General features: G+C 39.9%; 1 protein-coding gene across 4 annotated transcripts in view; it reads left to right on the top strand.

Moving 5' to 3' along the window:
- hoxc11a (homeobox C11a) overlaps nucleotides 1-20,631 on the top strand; it is a 73,936-nt gene that overhangs the window by 8,623 nt on the left and 44,682 nt on the right. The window contains exon 1 of one of the 4 annotated variants that reach the window (XR_007030474.1): nucleotides 3,177-3,214. The exons of the other annotated variants lie outside the window; for them this stretch is intronic. The gene's annotated coding sequence lies outside the window, so the exon portion shown is untranslated. Of the gene's footprint in view, nucleotides 1-3,176; nucleotides 3,215-20,631 lie in introns of those variants that run through there. 4 annotated transcript variants of the gene reach the window in all.

Raw genomic sequence — 20,631 nt, 5'->3', positions numbered from 1 at the left:
TATAGTTGGGGGAGGGCAAATTCATTGCCGAATGGTTTACTATTGTTAACAAGGCCAAGTCCAACACATGACACGCATTTCTCTGCCAAATCAAGTGGTCATCATCACTGGCAGACAGACGGATCTCGGGAGAGTTGCAGTTTCTCTGACCATTAGGACTATGGTCCAGTATCAAGCACAGGGAGTCCAATTCAGAAAAGGCTCGGGGAGGGTTGTGTTTCTGCCAACACAGATTGTTGGACAGATTGGCAATCTTTCACTGTGTGTTGATGCAGTGTTTTCCCCTGAAATTGTCGGCCATTATAACAAACTACTTGCAAAAGCACCATTAAAGTAAACAAAAAACCTCTTGCATCTGTTTTGATGCTCGGCCTGTTCCAGTTCAATTGAAACTCGCTTCATTATCCTCTCTCTCAGTTTTTCTTCTTTCCTCAGTGTTTTTCCATTTTTCGGACTCCCTTCTATAACAGTGTCTTTCCAGATTACTTGAATGTGTTTCCTCCCGCTTGGGTCCCCCCTTCCCGATCGGCATCCTCTGATCTCCTTTCATTCTGCTCGCTTTCTTGGCCCACTCCTCCTCCCCCATTGCTTTCTTTTTCTCCTCCTCATTTTATATTTTTGGCTGAGCCGAGGACCTTTCTTAGCGCAGTGACCTTTCTGGTTTTAAATTAAGCCCCACTGCGGCATGTCTCTCTTCATAGACCGCCAGTTACGAGCCTTCAGAGAACCGCAAAAAAATAACGATTCTGATGAAATGGGACCTTTTAAAAAGCTCTTCCAAATTCCTTTTTCATTTTTCTTCCCCCTTTCTGGTTGCATTAATATTCACACTAATAACGAACATCCTAAAGACCATGGAAAATGTGAGATGAGACGCATGCACATGCCTCCTGACATGCACATCATACACACACTGTTGCTCATTGCTAATGGGCTTTAATCAAATGCCATGTATGTTTGAAGTGATTTATGAAATCTGGGCAGCCTATGCTTGCAATGTGATTGCTTAATCAGAAAGAGACCATTTTTCAATGGATAACTCAGTTTGTGGCCTTTTAGAAGCGGCCATTTCTTTTTACATTTTTACTTTATGTGATTAATAGGCTTCTATTAAATTGTATTTAGATGATGAAGAGCCGGTTACTGCACTGAGGTCATGTTTTTACCTGGTAGTTCTGTATTAGTTCCAATACTTCACGTGTCCAGAATTTCACACTATGATGTCAACAGGTCGGTGCTGTGTTCGGAAAAGTGATGCAGTATAGTCATGCGGGACCTCCCAGGTGCTGAGTGGAATGGCCTTCTTCACTATTTACCTCTGGTCTTCAATGCATAATCTAGCCTTCCTTTCAGAAAATGGAAATAAAGAATTTCACTTTGTCATCCAGTGTGCAACAGAAATACCCCCTAATTTATCTGCTCATGCACAATCAAACCATACCTGGTCATTCCACCCTTATAAACCTCAAGACAGAGAAAGCAAACGGCAATTACTGGGCTTAATCAGAGCAATTAAGCTGTCCAGCAGCTGTCCCTCTAGCTTCGAGGCTTTGGCCATTGCACCACAAAAAATTCCAAATGCCCAATAAAATATTAAATTGTAATCCAGCATTATTCAGAATTCATTAACGTTATTTATTACTGGTTATTCTGCGGACAAGGACATTTAGAGCAGACACGTTGTGAGCTCCGACACTTGGACAGTGACACGTGATCACATCTTAAAAGTTAAACTAAGCTATCAAGATGTAGAAAAAGCGGGATAATTCCAAATTATTTGATTACTACAACTATTTAAGATAATTATCTGATTATTACATAGATGACCCCCCAGTATTTTGAATCTATTGCAAGTTTGTTAAATTAACTGAAAACTGTAAGTAACATCTGTGCTGTCTTGCTTCTTTGAACATTTTCTACTATGTGACTTACCTGTATGCTAACAAAATATAACTTTGAAGTCAGATTTTTCACCACTACCACTTTTGCCCACCCCCATCTTAGATTCTTTGCACGTAATTCTCACTGAAACTTCTAAGCCACAAAATGGAATTCAGGACAATCCTATACTCTGCAGTGAAGAATGAGAAAAATGTGTTAGTACACTTATGCAGACTTGTATATAACCTTTATTTAATCTGATAATCTCATTATGATGAATATTTATTTTGGAGGAAAGACCTGAGTACAGCAGAAGATATAAACAAAGAGATAACAGAAACACACGATAACATTAACACAGACCTCTTAAAGAAAGAAATCATATTATTTGAAGCATATTATTTGACCGCAGTTTTCCAGAATTGGATGATCTATTCCTTAATGTTTGTCTCGTAGCTTTAAATTTGAAGAGAGATGTTAAAGAAGGCGGCCTTATTCAAAGACTTTTATTATTATCAAAGATGATGGTGTGTAATAATCCTCCTTGCTCGTGAGGACCAGCCTGCTTTTCTCATGTAGTGCACAGTGACTAGTATGTGTATAAGGTACAATGGTATTCTGGATGATGTTAGCCCCATGCTGGGAAGATGGCTGTATTTGAGCACATTAGCGCTGTAGGCTTTCCAGTTACATATTCCAGGTCATTAAATTTCCACTGACACCCTCAGATGCAGCCACAGTACTAAGAAAAAGAAGGAGGTGTGGAAAATTCAGAGCAACCTGTGACCTGACGTGGAAAAATGCAGACATCAAATGTGCTGGTTTTTCTCTGTTCTCTCCACTAAAGTCAAGCACACTGTAGTCTTGAATATTAATCTCCCTCCTTATATTGGCTGCATCTAGCAACATGCAGAGATGATTTCTGGGGCCTCTCTCCTAAGGTGCTCCTTGTAGCCTTGGTAAACCTAATGAGTTATGGGCCAGCCCAGTTAAAACATGTGTGGTATTACCCCATTCCAGGGTGTGTCCTCCTGGCTGTCTATGAATCACTGATCTCATCAGACTGGTTCTCTCTCCTTCTCTCACCTCCCTACTCTTCATCTCTCTCCTTCCCTCTCCCCCCTTTTCCTTCATCCTCATTGCTCCCTTCCCCCATTCCCTGTCACACTCCAGTCCCCCAGGGCATCTGTCTGGGATCTGCCAGGCTCATCAGTGGAGGAGAAGAGAAGGCTAACTGGGAGCCTGTCCGGGCTGTAAATCTGACCATGCAGGGAGGGTGGGAGGGAAGGAGGGAGGGGAACCTGCTGTGGCCACACACTTCCACTGCAGCCCAGTAAGTCCAGCAAGCTCCCAGTACCCCGAAAACCTCATGCCCTGTTCATACCTATCATTATTCATTCTCCATGTGAAACTATTGCTACTGCTCTGTATTTATGTTTTTATATTTTGTTATATTTTTTTACATACAAATGGCTTTTTAAAATTTCTTAAAATTTCTTTCTATATTCGCCTATTTATGCTATATTCTGTCCACTGTGCTACTGTAACGACCACGTGGGACATCTTATCTTATCTTATCTTAACATGCATCTTGGGTGATCCAATCACAAACAAATAAACACATTCATTATTTCCTTTTGCTTAGACCAAATTAGGTTCAACTGGCAGGTGGCAGCAATGCACTTTCTAGTGTCTAGTCTGCTTGAATTTAAAAGAAGAAGAAGAACAAATGTTCCAGGCAAACCAAATCTCCCTAAATGTTCGACCCACTCTTTTTGAAGTTTGAAGTTGTCCTGGACAAAGCCAGATGATGCTATTTTGCGAGCCAAGTGAAAGGGTACGAATGGGTGCGTACTTCCTCTAAAGGACTTCAGTTGAGTAGGCCGTCCGTCCGCTTGGTGCAAAGAGACGTTCTCGTACACCCTACCAAAAGAATGTGGCCATATGCGGCAAGGAAAACCCCCCAATGTGGTCCGAACGATCGGATCTCAATGTGTGCTCGGGGCCTCTCTGGCGCATTTACACACGTATGTGTAGGGCTGTCCACTTGTGATCGGATCACCAGAGATGCACGTCAATGTCAGGTGTGAACATTCGGCGCCTCGCTTCCATCAACATGTGCGGACACATACACACACACACTAAAACTAAACGAGGTAGTTTGCACTCAGGTGTTCGCTGCCGTCAAACCTCACCTAACCTTAACGTCACTGCAATTATCCAAACTTGTTTTAACCTGAGTGATGCTCTTGTTCTATATTTTTACCATTTCTTCAAAGGGCAAATATGTAGTGAGATGTTTTTGCTTCAAGGTTTCAAAATAAGATAATGATAAAATAATGCCTAAATATGCCTATTTCTGGGAAGGGAAATTCTCCCGTTTGTGTTTATATGTTTATTATTTCCTAGAAAGAGTATGGGGGCAAATATTTGCTTCTAAGGAGTCGATGAGAAGTGGATGGTATGCTCCCTGAGAAGTATTATTTAATCCATGGTGCTATGCAGAGGTAATTTCAGTCTCAGAGTAGCAATAAAGCCCTGGAAGCCCTGCACAGATCTGGACTGCAATGCAGTGAAGTGGGCCCTGCTCTCTCATACATACATACATTTAGCTGGGTGTGACACCATTCCATACACATAGACACACACCCTCCCTCTCCTTATCTGAGAAATAAGCATTTTTACAGAGTTTCAGCTGTAAAAGGAGAGGAGCAGATAGCCCATAAATCTAGTCATAAAAACGTTAAGTTGTCAGAGGTGCCATCAGCTATCAATCGTGTGCGGCAAGCTGATGAAGGGGAAATAGGTGATAAAAAACAGCATTTTAGGGAAATTATGTCCAGTCTTCCATTTGCGAAGTGCTGCAGTCGCATCACGGCAGAATCTTAATCACTAGCTGGTGTGGCCAGGGACTGTTCCTCGGTGTGACAGTGAGGAGGAGCACACCCTGGTGGGATATGGAGGAGGAAAGGAGAGCCGTAGGGAAGAAGAAGGGGGGGAGCAGCGTTGTAGAAAATTATACAACTAGCATAAATCACTTCTACACTACCGTTTTTCTCTCTCCCTCAATTTCTCGCTTCCCCCATCTCCCTCATGCGCTCTCTTCCTCCCCGTTCTCCGTCCCTTGCTCTCCTTCATGGCCGTGCATCTCCCTCTCCTCATTTTCACTCCCACTGCTCTTCACCCTGACAGTACCCCTGGCTTTCTGCCCTTTTATTCTTTCTTTCAGTTCTTCGCCATGTGCTTTATTTGAAACACTGCTGGTCACCCTCACCGTCCCACTCTCCATCCATCTCAACTTCATTTCCACTGCGGTTTGTTTACATGCTGTCTTTATTGATCTGCCTTTTTTTTGTTGCCCACCAGGGATTTATCCCCTGTCCATGGAACTGTATTAGTGAACCTTTAGATTGACTTGTCTCTGTTAGATGGTTCAGATATAGTCTGTTGTTGAAATAAAGAAAATACAATCTGGTGAGCAGCTTATTTCACATTTTATCGGACAGCACTGTGACAGGATTCTTTGTTGCTTCTTTACTGTGGAAATTTTCCTCACCGAAAACCCCGCCAACAAGCGACGCTTTTATATCCAAAGGCATTTTAATATGAGTTGAGTTTTCATTGAAATGGCTGCTAGAGGAAAGTAAATTATTCTACACCCTATAGCTGTTTTTATATTAACTTGTGTATAGTACAATGTGTGCCTTATGCACATCAGTGTGTAAGGGAGTGTGGGCTTGGAGCACAGAAATTATATTGCGGCATCATGTGAGATTACCCTTGCCTATTGAATTGATAAATGCCTCCATTGTCTGATCTGTGACTCCCCCTTTAATCTAAGGTCATTTGTTAATTAATTTGAATAGCCTTACAGGCTACGGTTCTGCTCCAGTGGTCTCGGTTGAGTGATGTCACTCTGCACTGAGCGGACCTTAAGCACTGTGAAATAGATGCGGTGGTGCATGTTCATCTGCAGTGGCCCCTTTGGTATATTTTTGCCCTCAGCCCTGTCATTTATCAGAGAAAGGTGTTAGTGAGAACAAAGCACTCCTCCAGGAGTGAAAAGTGGCAATGCTGTATTTTCTCACTTAAGATGGTGACAAGGATATGGTGTGGAGTATTTATGTACAGCTATAGTGGTTCTGGTTCTGATGAGTTTATGAAGTTATACGGTTTATGCAGGACTCCCACAACTCTGGCTCCATTCACAAAGTTACTGATTACCTACAGCGGTTCTCTGTGGTGCGGGTGCTTTATGTTGAGACATTTTAAGATGCTCTGGTTGGTGATCACGGTTGGCAGTCTTGTGTCAGGGGCTGTGCTGCCACCTATAGTTGGGCCGAGGTACTGTAATGCAGTATCCATTGCCACAGCATCGTTTTTTTGGTGGGCTACTCTGCAGTTCAGTCACACAGCATGTTGTTTGTGACAGAGGGTAGTTTTACTGCATTACAGCTAGTGTGCCAGTGAGCATGCAGGCTTTATGTTAAATGGACTGTCACAGAGATATACCATCCAACTGTGTTTAAGCTTTTCTACCTCGAGTGCGATTCATTTTTAAAAACAACTAAGTATTAATGTGCATGCTCATACTTAGCTTTATATTTGATCATTTGACAGGCACTTTTCTTTTTACACATTAAATGTTTCCGATTGGTTTCTTGTGGTGTTGCTGCTTTAAAGCTAAAGTTGTATGTTGTTCCCCTCGTGCACAGTTAATACTCACTGGTTCCTGGCTCAGATTGAAAGAGTGCTCTATGCATATGTAATCATTTTAACAGCCCAAAGCTGCTGAGCATCTATATATATATATAAATATATATTTTTTTTACTTTCAACCACTGCCAGAGAATCGAAATAAAAAGGACAGGCTTTGATTTCAGCCGCATGGTGGTGGATTACTGTAATATTTCCCAAATTTTTCATCCCCAGATTCCTTAACATAAAAAGACTTTGGACGTCCATTGTCCCTGTAGTTGTTTGAAGCATACAAATGGGTATTGATTTGAGCTAGTTTACAAAAACAATCACCTACGTGCACATGTTGCAATGTTTTCTCGTGAGGTTGTAAATTAATTTGCTGCAATCGATGCTACCACTAATCGGTCATAATTTCTGTAGGGGTCATGTGGGGACATATGGAATCAGAAGGCTGATGACACATTTTTTTTTAATGGTTTTATTTTGAATTTGAATACTATTTATATACATTAAAACATGTATTAAAAAAAACAACTTTTGTAACAATATTTAATTATTTCAAATTTCATTGTGGAAAACATTTGGTGACCCACACCTATGTGTATTTAGACCCCCTCAAGGGGTCCTGATCTGTAGTAGGGGAACGATGATTTTAATGCATAAAGCTAAAGACCAGGAAGTTTTTTTTATTTTTTATAATTGTTTCAATCTCATTTGTTTAGGGTTGCAGTTAGTTTAAGCGTGTAATTCTTTGAAGCTTCACTGAAGAGTGTGCATTTTTTGCTAAACTATAATTCCAATGATCTGAAGCTCAATTCTTCTGATTAATGTTTCTAAAAGATTTTGAAGAAGTGTTAAACCTCCGGGAGTTTCCAATGCAGAGCTCCCTGAATGCAAACCGGATCATCAGACAATGTAGCTGTCTCTCATTGACATGAACCCCAAGCAATGCAGATGGCACAAATGACTGGGTGAAAACAAAGATGACCAATATGAGCACATGAGGTACTTGTGTGGTGTTCTGTTGCAGGGAGTGGTTTTCTTCTATGATGAAATGTTAGTGCAGAGACAGCTGCATCTGAAAGGGGGCAGTCGAGCACACACATCCAGGCAGAGAGAGAGAGGGAGGGAGGGAGGGAGGGTGAGGGCGAGCCACAGATAGTCCTTCCTCAGCACATCTCCTTTTCTCCCTTTGTGGCAATAATGCTGTTTCTTTCTTTCCATCAGAAGACATTTAAAGCAAATTTCCAATTAAGCATATCTGTGTAATGTGATGTGAATAATTGCTAAGATTAGAACCACTAACTGTATTTAAATCATGTTGAGTCGTGGATATAGTTCTGTCTGTGAAGCCCTGCTTTAATTATAAGCACTCACTGGATTATATCCCCTATTAATGTTCTCTTCATTAGCATTAAATCATATCAGTCATTTTCATTTGGAGGTCAAATGAGGCAAAATGAGGGATGGAGTGAAGATGATATTATCTATAGGACGATGTCTGGGAAAAAAAAGCAGTGTTAAGACTATAACACATTAATGTTAAAGCATTCAAAAAGTTTAAACAGTGCACATAAAAAGAACATTTATTCACTCTCCAAAGTAAGCTTGCCGGTTACAGTTCAATGAATTCAAAATGTGGAGTTGTAATTTTGTAGCCATAAAACTATTGAAAGAATCTCATTCATTTCACTACTACTCATTTCACTACTCGCCCCATTTATGAGCAATAAGAAATAGATACATTAATGTTATTGCACCTTTGAATAATGGTGCCGCACTAAACTTCTTACCGAACGCTCACAGAATGGTTTTGTTTTTCCCCCTTTATTCTAAACCAAAGAAGGTAAAAATCGAGTAATGATTCCAGGCCACTAATGATGAAGGTTTGAAAACGGCGTCAGTTCTATATAATTATTTATATACATTGTAATGCTTCTTTATTTGTTTATAATAGAACATAATAAAATGAAATATTGGTGTTTGTTTTTTACTCGCAAGTAATTTGTTTCCTCCCTCTCAGCACTGTCTGTCAGTTTTATTAAACGTTTGCTGCTTTTGCTCGGCTGCTGTTTGCAGAAAACTATGCTGATTGCAGAAGTATGGCTGCATAGCACGCTGTGTATGCTTATTTGTTATTGTGCTATAAAGATGATTACATACTAGGTTTAAACTTTTTTTTTTTAAGCCCAGTGTCACTTCTGTTTCCTCAATCCTCCGTGGAAGAAAAGTCATAAAACTTTTTTTTTCTTTCTCCGAGTCAGCCATGTTTAAAAGAACACCTGTAACTCGACACACAGGCCTCTCTACTCAAATGCCAGGGAGAACTTTATGACTCATGGGAATGGGGACACACAGCTAAATAGATAGATTGTGTACAAGCCTATTTTCCAGTCGAGCATTCTCTTGGTTTCAGACTGAATGGGCGCCATTTTGGTTTTTCGCCTTATGTTTGCACAGGGATCGTGCAGGCTCTGGTGGGGGATGGGTGGGCTGCTGCCGCTACCCTGAAGACTCCTGTTAATGTTTTAGTCATCGTGGAGCCGCTGGGCTGGGAGACAGATTCAGTCAAAAAGCATTTTAGCACCCTCAGGTCCTCAGAGTGATTTACTGCGTATTTGGACATCTGCAAAGGGCTTTTGCACCTTGAAATTCTTTCTCTCCCTCTCGGTCTATCCCTCCTTGCAGTAGTAAACCCATGGGAATGTTCTGTCATACTGAGTCACCTTGAAGGTATCCAAGGTAGAGGCACTTCCTGTCACCTTCTCCGACCGTGATCCACCCCTCCCTCCCTTCCATCCCTCTTTCTTACCTCATCTCTCTATCACCTTCAAACCTTTTGCTTGGGTCTCAACCACACCCCTCTCATCTTGGCCATCAGATTTAATGTTCGCTGCCCCTGCTCCTGTGTGTCTTGGCCCACCTCTTGCTCACCAGCTGGACACATCAATCCATGTGACAGGTGCTAGTCAGTCTGCTCCTTACTGGGCGGGCAGCCCAAAAAAGGAAACACAGTCTTAGACGGCACAACTGTACCAGGGCGAAGATAGAATGTGTCAATAAATGAACACATCTTTATAGGATATCTATCCTCCCTAACAAGACAAGTGTGGATAACAGATAAGCAGTTATGATTAAGTTGCATTACCTTGACAAGTTGTATTTACTGCTTTGTTGCCTTTGGCAGCCACTCTGAGTCGAGTGAAGAGGAGAGCAGTCAGTCGTCATCAATAACAGGTCTGTGTGGTGTGGGTGGTGCAGGCTGTGTGGCATGTGTTTTGGAGGTGATGGCCAGAGGCCCTCTGTCTCTGCAGCTCTGAAAATATGGTGTCATTAGCATCTGTGTCTCCATAACTGCGACTGTTGCTGAAGAGGCCCAAACATATCTGGTATGCAGTGTTTAGGAGGCACGCAGACAGGATAATTGCTGGGCAGAATCTGACCGCAGCTCCAGACTTTCAAGTGCTCATTGCCTTTGAGCGTTTTACACCCCAAGTGGCTGAATAGCCCAGGGGAAACGAGGTCTGCATTGATTTATTGCTCACCCTTAAGTCTTTTGTTTCTTAAGACCAAGGATAACTTGGTCAGCCACCAAAGAAGAACTCTCAAATTTGAGTTTGTAATATCATTAACGTTCGACTGTTGCACATGGGAGTCAGATGGAACCCAACAAGTAAATTTGAACCAGTGTGCTAAGCTTTTATCCATTACTGACGCATTCCCTGAAATGTTTGGCCGCATTTCATAACCACTGCGCACTCTCTGCCAGTACCAGTGATTAAACACAAGAACAAAGTGTTCTTGTTGAGGTGGAGCAACACTTGGAACGTAGTCAGGGTAAATCTGAAACAGTACCTACATATAAAATAATTGATGTTGGTTAGATTTGGTTTCCTACAACATCTTTCTTGCATGCTGTGTCGTTTGTTAACTTAAGTGTAGGGTTACTGCGTTCTTCATCCTGCTCCTCTGACCTTTTTCTTTTGTGTATGAATGCACTAGTGAGACATTGCAGGTACTGCTAACATTACGCCTAAAGATTAACTGTATTGTCTCCTCCTTTCTCTCTCCTCGCCTCCCTCACTTTCTTGTTAAAACACACAAAAAAGAGTTCATAATTAGTTGCATATGGTGCTCAACTGGCATACCCATTTGTTAGTGTGTTGGCAAGACATATTTACAGTCAAATGTTATGTCTTGCCATAAACATATTTATTGTTGTATTATACACTTGTGGGGATGGCACAGTGATTGACACCACAGTGAGGAAAAGAGTAGAAGAGGTTCTGTATCACATTTCCTTCCATTAAGGGCAAGTTCAAAGTGAACTGCATCTTGTTGCCAAAAATAGAATTTTGCATTTATTTTCTCAGCATAGCTGCCTTTGTATAGCTTGAGTAGTATAGTTTAAGTGTCAGAGAAGGTTGATTCAATATTATTGTACATTTATTGATTGTTGTTGTTTCCCCATTCTCACGTGTTCAGGGTTAGGTGTGTGATATTGTGTTGGAGGAGGGTTAAATATTTCGGACTGATGTATATATTTTTTTTATTTGTCTTTTATTTTATCAACCAGGTTGAACATGACATAGGGTCTTTCACCGTGTCAGGTGACAAAGTGACACATGAGTGTCAGAGAGGGTGAAGTACACCAGTTTGTCTCTTACACATGTTTGTACAAAATATTCCAGTTTGGCTGCTTTTTGACAGAAAAAAAATAGTCTAAAACAATAACCTGTTGAAACAAATTATCTATGTACAATAAATATATAGTTATTTTTACCTCAGCCAGCTCCGTTCAAACTGGGAAACATTTGGCATCTTTCAGGATTTAGCTCAAATTAGAGCTGGAATATCTGTCTGTTTGAACAAACCCCTGCTTAGCCCTCTAAGGTATGGCTTGAACTATGCTAAACCTTAGCCAGCAGCCATTACTTGCCAGCACTATAAATGGCCAGATGTCAGTACCAAAACTAAGCCTGACATAAGGGAAAATGATTAAGACAAACAGATTCTTTATTTCACACACAAAAAAAACACCAACAGCTACTGAGAGATACAGGGGCAGTAAGCAGTTTGAATGCAATACACTTTTTGTCAAATTTAGCAAATACTTTCTCACCGTCCGCTTGCTGTCTATTCTGTGTGCGGCTGGAAAAAAAAAAAATTTTAGCGCAGCCCTGGCTCCGTATATTGAAAACCCCAAACACAACGCAACACTGTGTGTAGTTTAGTTCAGTCAAAACATTAACTACAAAGTGAGAAACAATCTTGCCCAAAAATTTTGTATCGGTAGCTTTTAGTTATGTAAACATTCCTGTACCTTGAAACAACCCATTCAATCTCCAGCCAAAAACAAATGGTGCCAAAGGCCCAAAGGCTATTTAATCAGTCCTTGGTGCCCTGTAATGGTTCGTAGTGGTGATGGTGGTGGTGGAGGAGGAGACAAGAGTTGGTTTTCAGGTGTGAAAAGGAGTGACAACAGCATGTAACTGGAAACATACAGTATGAATGTCTGATTATGTAACATCCGTCTTTGTTGCGATGGAACGTGAGGTTGAACTCACAGGTGTCAAAAAACAGACAGGAAATATTACTAAATAATATGGGAAAAGTGTTGAAGAGTGCGGGAAAAGTCTTGGTGGAGCCATGTTGTGCAGAGGCATATTTCCTCCATTTGGTCAGAAGTGGACAAAAAAAAAGGACAGATCCTTTTCTGCTTTGCAGTCTGAACTTCACCCACAAAGCCTCTATATGCCAAAAAGCAAAGGGATCTGTGGTCTGATTGAAAATACCTTTTTTCTTTTGCAAGAATTTAATGACAATGGTATTTGCTTACGCTTGTGTAATTATTCACAAGGATGCTTTAAGGCTCCAGACATGGGTGTGTGCTCACGCAGACATGGAAAACCCACCGAAGTAGAGGGAAAACTGCTTAGATGAAGGGAATTAAAGACCTTGTCAAATGACGGTCGGTACTTAACTGTCTAGAGGAACAGCAGTGGTAGTCGAGAGTGATGCACCGCAGATGATTCTGAATCACATATTTTGCAGTTTTCGACAACTTATATTCAATCATAAATAAATAGGCAGCCTCTCACCGAAAGTTAAAACAAGTGATTGGAGTAAATTTCATTCCTATATTTATAGCCTGAGTCATTTATACAAAAACTGACAGTAAGTGACTGTTAAACAAGATTTAAAAAAAACAACACTTTATTGATTGTAAAAGGTCTAGTAAAGAAGAACTTTATTTTTGAGTTACGATGTGATGAAAAAACAGTGAAAAGCTATGGCTCATGAAATATCCATAAATAGTCATAATGTGGCCAAAAACGGTAGTCTAAGCTTTGTCTAATAGTTTTCGTTACACCTAATTTCAAAAGGAACACATACTAAAACACACTCCACGTTATGCTCCTTGTATGTGTCAGTCAAACATTATGATAATATTTTAAAAGAAGTATAAAGAAGTGTGTCTCAGCATTTGCTCCCTCGCTGCAGTAAAAGGGAAGATATCCTGCTCTTGAGTACATTTTTAACTTTTTAACTTCAGTGGAGAGCCTCGGGCATCACTGCAGTGAATGCTCAACATTAGCATTTATACCACCACCTGCTCTGTTCATATACAATCAGAGCTAATCATGAACAAAGAATAAACAAAAGCATGGACCATGTGTGACCAAATGACACGTTTGCATCAGAAGAATGAACAAAATGTTTTAAACTTAATAATAATTTCCCCTAAAGTGTCTGTGTGCATTTAGTTGTCATATCAAATAAATTTGATTGTATTTCAAAGTGTAGATTAAATCAAGGACATTTTAAGATGCATTAAAACTGAATCATTACTGTTCTATAAATAGTTGTTGCAATTGGCCACCACCGTAACTTCATCACTTCTCCAAATTGCAAGAAAGTTGGCATTTTTATAACTTGAGTGTGGAAATTGCAAAGCCAGCCAATGTGCATTTAGCATGTACGGCTTAAAATCGGGAGTTTAATCAATCCGTCTATCTGCATCTATTTCTCTCCATCTTTATCTCTGGATATCTGTTTATTTTCACTGTAAACCAATCCAACCATAGAAATCAATCTTGTTGATTAATGATTTTCTCTGCAGCTAGGTTGAATCACCTTATGTGCACACAGCTGTGTGTGTGTGCGCGCGTGTGTGTGCACATTGGCTGGTGTGTGGTTCAGGCAGCCTGGCTGTGTTGGTAAAACCCTGTCACATCTTGATTGGTTTCTATATAATTTAGTCTTGCTTGGTGGATGTGTTTGATTGAATGGCACCACCGCCCATATGGTGATATGATGATCTGTTGGGGCATTTGTGTGTACAGCTTACACTTGTCTGTTGCGGTTCATCTTTCAATAGATTAAACCCTCAGGAAGATTTGATCTGCACTTTGCTTCATGGCGAGAAAAAATACTTCACATTCAGTGCTTTTAATGTATTAGTAAGAAACAACATTGATATAAGAATGAGCTATATGTCATGTTATTGTCTTTTTGTGGCTGCAATGTAGCAAACCCTTATATATAATATTTTATGTTTTAATTCATCAATGACCACAGAAAACTAGGGATTGCCTCTATTGTCATTTTTAGTCCGATTACGATACATGGTCTTTGGGTTTTGGCTGATACCACAGATCTAATACCAGTTTAATTAATTAGACTGTGGAAGAGACTGGGATAATAATATTATGTTTAAGATATATGTGTGTGTTTATATATATATATATATCTCGGTTGGGCTCTGATAGCTAGTCAACACCAGTAATACTTTTTTTTTTATGTAAAAAGTCGTTGGGTCTAAGATGTGACGGAGCCACCCACCACTGGCCGGGGCTGCAGTTCTTGCAGATCTGGCAGGTGGCAGCTCCCCTCTACCCACACTAATGACCAGATGTTGTAAACAGCCACGGTGTAAAGTGGGACCGATAAACTGGCGTATAACCACATTCAGCACAGGTTTGTGCACCATAACCTGCAGAGGAAGAAGGTGGTGCTGGTGCTAGCACCGCTTAAGCAAGCCACACTCGACAATATGACATTACTTACCCGCAGATGCTACGATCCTGCTCAGCCTGAAAAAATGATGCAGCATATCACAGCAGTAACTACACAGATATGCTTCCATTCAACTTTGTTGAAGGCGAAGATGCTCAATTTTGACTGTTTTCTGAATGTTTACTTCATTGGGATTTGGACTTTTTTTCTGAATCTTTTCCAGCGTCTCTTGAAACCAATCTTGGACATTGACGTCTTCAGTAAATACAGGCCCAAATGATATCTTAATTTTATAAGCAAAATACCAGGAAGTATTTTATTCGGACTTGATTCAGATGCCAGTGAGGTATAAAGCTGCACTGACGAACCAGAACGCAGAACCCGTTTGTTGAGCCAAATGAAACAAATGTCTTAAACTGCAGCTGCAATGTCTGCAGTCAATAAAAATTATGAATGATTGTCTGTTGCTCGACAAATGCGCCACAGCAAATATTTCAGCTTAATCCTAACAGCCCAAAAAAGATGCAGCGGTATCCATAGCTCTAGATAAAATCTTCAGTTAAAGTAACAGATTTCAGTTTCAACACAGACTGCTATTTAAACTTTCCATCACACATCAAAAGATTTTTTTTTCTTGTTAGCAATAAATGATTTACAAAATCTAAATATTGTAAGGGTGTGGTGATTCCCAAGCCATCCATGATGCTGAAAAGCTAAATCAGGCTTCGATGTAAATAGAGGGGGGAGATCCTTATATCAATACTTTTTCCTAAAGGTCTGTTAACTTATTCAAAATTCTGCTGCTCGACTCCTGACTAAAACCCAACAGATGGCTTGTTCCCTACCATTTGAGCTAAACTGCATATGCTGTTCCCTGTGCCTTCTGTTTAAATGAACCTGTTAATGGCCTAGTCTGTACTGTATTGCAGATTCGTAGTTGTTACTGCCTTCACGTTCACTTGAATCCTCCTCTAATTTTGTCAGATGATTAAAATCCTCTTGACATTTGAGATTCAGCAGAAATGAACAAAAACACAATCAATTTTTTTCCCAATAGATATAACAGATGGATTAGTAATATTCTAATAGTAAAATGATTATTATTTTAGTAATATTGAATAAGGAACAGTGAGAACAGAAACATACAAAGCTGATAGAAAGCTGCTCACAGGGACCATCGAACCTCATCCTAGGGATCTTTATTGCATTTCACTTCGGCTGCAACTTAGTCAAAAATCCAACATATAACCTCTGAAGATAGCGTCCACCAATCCTGCACTCCTTTATGTTATTCAATTTTTTTTTCAGTTACACGTGGTCATATAAAGGAAATATGCTGTCGGAGGGTGAAGTGGTGTAGCCACAATTTCAAGTCTTCCACATTGTAGTAGTTTCACAATTTTTCAATCTGTGCTACACTTTTTGTTCACATATCGGAAGGAATTCATTTTTGCATGGTCTAAAAATGTGTTCAGACCATGCAAAAAGCGGTTTGTCTTTTACACCCTCTCTGAAACTGAGGGAAGCAACCCTGCCCCTGCAAGCTCGGGGGAAACAAAGGAAGGAAGGTGCAGTGAACATTGAGTCAGAGGAGCAGGAAGCACACAAATCCTTTATATAGCTGGAGTAGACCTACCACCACAGGATAGTAAAGCTCTTCTAGTTAGAATTTTAGCATCTCCCTTCAGCTCATAAACTGGTCACGTGTTGCCTCATTCATTAACAAGAGTCTGCAGCCATGCTAGCAGATGTATGAGGCTGTATTTTGCCATAGTTGTGCTTTGAGCTACATGCTCACAATGACAACGCTAACAGGCTGGTGTTTACCATCTTAGTTTAATGTGTTGGTGTGCTAACATTTGAAATTTTACACACCAGAGGGAACGTCAGGCTGTCATCAGAGTTATTTTAATTTATCCCCTTGGGGCCACAAATATTTCTAGCAAATTCCATGGTGGTCCATCCAAAACCATCAATCAGTGGTTGAGATATTTAGGCACCACAGTTCCAACCCCACCCCGGCTATAAAATGAAAATCTTTTGCATTTACTCAAAGTTCCAACAACGAGAATAGTGAGAAAGTGTCAGTGTTTTAATTTTTTTCAGTACCTCAATTATTTTGTTTTCATATTTCATATCCGGATAACCTGCCATTACTTGGTGCATCATGGTGGCATGATACTACATACTGTGCTCATGTTTGAAAACTTAACCTCCAACAAGGAGGTTATTTTTATTGGTATTTTTTTGTTTGTTTGTTAGTATGATTAGGCAAAACCCAGTTGTTGATGACTGGTGAGGAATGACTCAAGGAATAGACCATTAAATCTGGGAGCAGATCCAGGAGGATTTTTCTTTATTTTTTAATAAAAAACTCTTTAACTTGGTGAGATTCGTCAATAGCCTTGGCCCTGATGGAATGCACATTTTTGGTGAAACACCATATAGTTTGGGGATTACTCCACCTTGTTGGAGGTCTTTGCTCTCTGAGCGCTCTTGTTAATATTATTATTGGTGTCATTTTACTCACTCACTCCTCTGTGTTACTTTTGACTATATGCAATATTCCCATGCACATCTTAAATCAATTAAAATGAGCGAGAGGACAGTTAGAGTAAATTGCAATGAAATATCAACGTTGCATGTTGTGTCTGGCAGACTGATGCTAACTTTGGATAATACTGGACACTATTTACCAAGAGTTTTTCAAAGTGCAGTAACTGAACACAGTTTTACTGATAATTAAAACTTTTAATGGTAATACTAACCCCCAGGAATTTCCACTGTGGTTTGCCCTGAAACTGGTAACCATTTTTTCCCTTATTCTAAGTAAAGGCTTCTGAGACTCTTAAGGAACAATCAGCAGGTCAATGTTGGAGACTAAGGCTCCTTGAAATGTCATTGAGGTTTGATACTTTACAGTATAAGCATAAACATTATTACAAGGAACTATGAATATAACAATAAAACAAATAAATTAACAAATATATAGGATTATGTAAAATGTTAACATAAATGCTCATCTTTTCTGCTTTGAATATTTTGTCAAATAAATGTTTTTATATCGGCAAACACAAACATCTGCAAAAGGCTAATAATAAGTGTGATATAATGGTCAGGCTGTAGTTTGAAAAAAAAATTAAAATAATTTCATATCCGAACTGTTGGGGAGTAGACAAAGGAAATTCTGGATGACCTAACTGGTTTTGTACGGATATTTGCTCCTTTATGGCAAACTACTTTTAAGTATTACTGTTGAGTGATACCAAACAAAGTAGTTCTATAACATTATGTCAAACGGCCAGCAGTTTCAGACTTCATATACATTACTTAGTGATTGATGCCTGCAGAAGCAACAGACCGTGGCTCACTCTCTGATTGCCTGTTTAAAGGGCCCTGGCACTTTTATAGCCCTACTAATACCATTACAGAGTATTACTTCAACAGCGGGGCTCTCGCCTTTGCTGTAGAATTCGATACAAAAGGCGGTTTGCTGTGATCACTTGAGACAACACAGTAGTGAAAATGGGATTTTATTGAAGCTGCATATGGACATTTTGACTTCCACATTGTCAGTCGTGGTCGGGCAAAACCACACTGACAAAGGATTATGAGCATCTCAGAGTTAAAACAACATATGTACAACAATATTAAAAAACCCTCACAGTTCTTATGTATGGGGTTATTAAGATAAAAAAAGAAGAAGCTCACAATACACAACAATGGTCATTGGTCTAATGATTTGCTCTCTGTAGGGATGAAACATTTACCGGTTTCACGGTAAACCATGATAAAGGTACTGATGGTTCGTATTACCGTCTCAAAACTGCTCACCTTGTCTGCAGGACATGTAGAAAGAAAATTGCTGCTAAATGGGGAAACACTTTGAATGCATGATGTGGGGACTTTGGAATGGAGGAAAAATTTTATTGGTTCGACTGTCCTTCTTGCTAATAGCTTGTCAGTAATATAAAGTGAGGCTTTCAGTGAGTAATGTTAAAACACAACACCTTGTTGTGCTGCTATTTGTTTTGTCTGCAGGCTCTATTCGCCCATTGCACACAATATACGCATTACGTAGTTTAGTCACGCAACCAACATCTTTTGTTCATTTAAAATCCGACGCTCGTCAAATTGGTTGTAAAAGTTTTCCAGCAGGAGAAACGCTAAGACTCTTATACAAGACTCCTCTGTGTTTATGTCGGTTGTTGTACTCTTTGTATTTACTGCCACTGTCTTCTTACTCAGTTGTATTTAAAGAAAGGTGATATCATTTTGGCGGTACGGCAGGGTAGTTGTTAATTGATGAATCCACTATTACTTGACTTGTATTTTTTTCCAAATGTTCTTCCCTTAAAATGCGAGAAAATAGATGAAACATCTCTCGGTGACCAATGGTTGTTGTTTTTTCAACCAAAGGTCTCAAAACCCAAGTACTCGGCAAGAAAAGCATTAAACCTTAACGTATGACCATTTGGAACAAGCAAACCTTCATCATTTTACCTCAAATCACTCAGTGACTAATGGATTATCAAAAATAGTTACTGATTAATCTGTTGAAAGACTAACTGATTAATTGATTTTGCAACATCCTACCTCCGCTTCTTCTTGTCATTAGTCCCATGGCTGCATGGCCACGTAAACCAGCTGAACCGCTGAAGTATACTTTCATGGTACGTACGAAATGTCCACAAACTAACCTTATTTGTTCCTGTATGGCAACACTGTTCTTTGAGCAGATGTGTGGGTGAATCAAAGAAGACATTTAATACTGTTTCAGATACAGTAGCTCTGTAGGTGATAAATGTGGAAGAGTGGAGGGTGGTTAGTATCCAATGTGCAGCAATGTAAATGTGTCTATAAAGTCTTTTAGTGGTCCCTGAATGGGAACATAAAGAATTATCTTCTATGGAATTAATGTTTGATTATTGTTATGGGGCAGATGTTGTAACTGAAGTAGAGCCAAGGTTTTTGAGCACTTCTCCATCGGAATGGTAAGATTATCAGAGTGAAACTGCAGCACACGGCTACGAGAGGAAAAAAGGAAATGATTAAGGTGGCGGAGTGGGAAAGAAGACAAGTCTACAAGCTCTTCATCTGCTGACCAGAGTAACAGAACGATAAGGACTGTAGCCACATGGATGAAAGAATTACTGGGAATGCACTTAAATCACATCTTGGACCTGTGTGTGCCTGGAGAATTATTCTGACTATCACCCTGGCGGAGAGCTGCTGGTGTAAAGTCAATGATACTGAACATGAACATATCATTATTCTCTTGTGGCTGTATCCTTTTCAGTTTTTCTCCTTTACTACGTTTGAACTGATACACTGGGGAAAAGGGGACGGATGCATCTTTATATCTAGACAAAATAATAAAATAATATTTAAATCAGTGTTGGCAGTCTAAACATAATTACAGCGGGGCTGCACTTTGAGCTAAATGATTACATGCTCCCTGTGATAATGATAACATGCTGATGTTTACCAGGTATAATGTTTACCATCTTTGTGTAGAGTGTTAGCTGACATTTGCTAATTGGCACTAAAAATAAGGTATGGCTGAGGCAACATTCACACAACTACATTTTCACTGCTGCTACGGTTACAACTGCCTGCCACACTACTCCAGAGCTTTTGTTGGAAATGCTGCTGGTCCCCTCTTAGTTTAAAAACTCTAGGGCTATGTTGTAGAATGGATGGGCAAAACTGAGATGTTTGGAAATGATGACGCAGTCACCCGCATTCGCGTCCTGGTTGGTTCTTATCAGTCATGACTCGACTAACAGCAGTGAATGCAAATTGTTGCTAACACTTGCTGTCAGTAACAGTTCCACTTTGTTGTTGGTCCAAGCAAATAAATCTGTGCTCCTACTCTTCACAATTGCCATTTCTGGCTATTAGTATTTACTGAAACTAAACAAAAGACTGCAGAGTAGATCATTTGCTTCCTGTTTACACTGGCACGAACGTGCCCATGTATACATGAATGGACATGTGATATGCGTTTTCAGGTGTTGTAGATATTGA

Source organism: Scophthalmus maximus, chromosome 3 (assembly GCF_022379125.1).
Source record: "Scophthalmus maximus strain ysfricsl-2021 chromosome 3, ASM2237912v1, whole genome shotgun sequence".
Lineage (NCBI taxonomy): Eukaryota > Metazoa > Chordata > Actinopteri > Pleuronectiformes > Scophthalmidae > Scophthalmus > Scophthalmus maximus.
The sequence above is the reverse complement of the archived record's forward strand: the minus strand, read 5'-3'. Positions and strand labels throughout refer to the sequence as shown.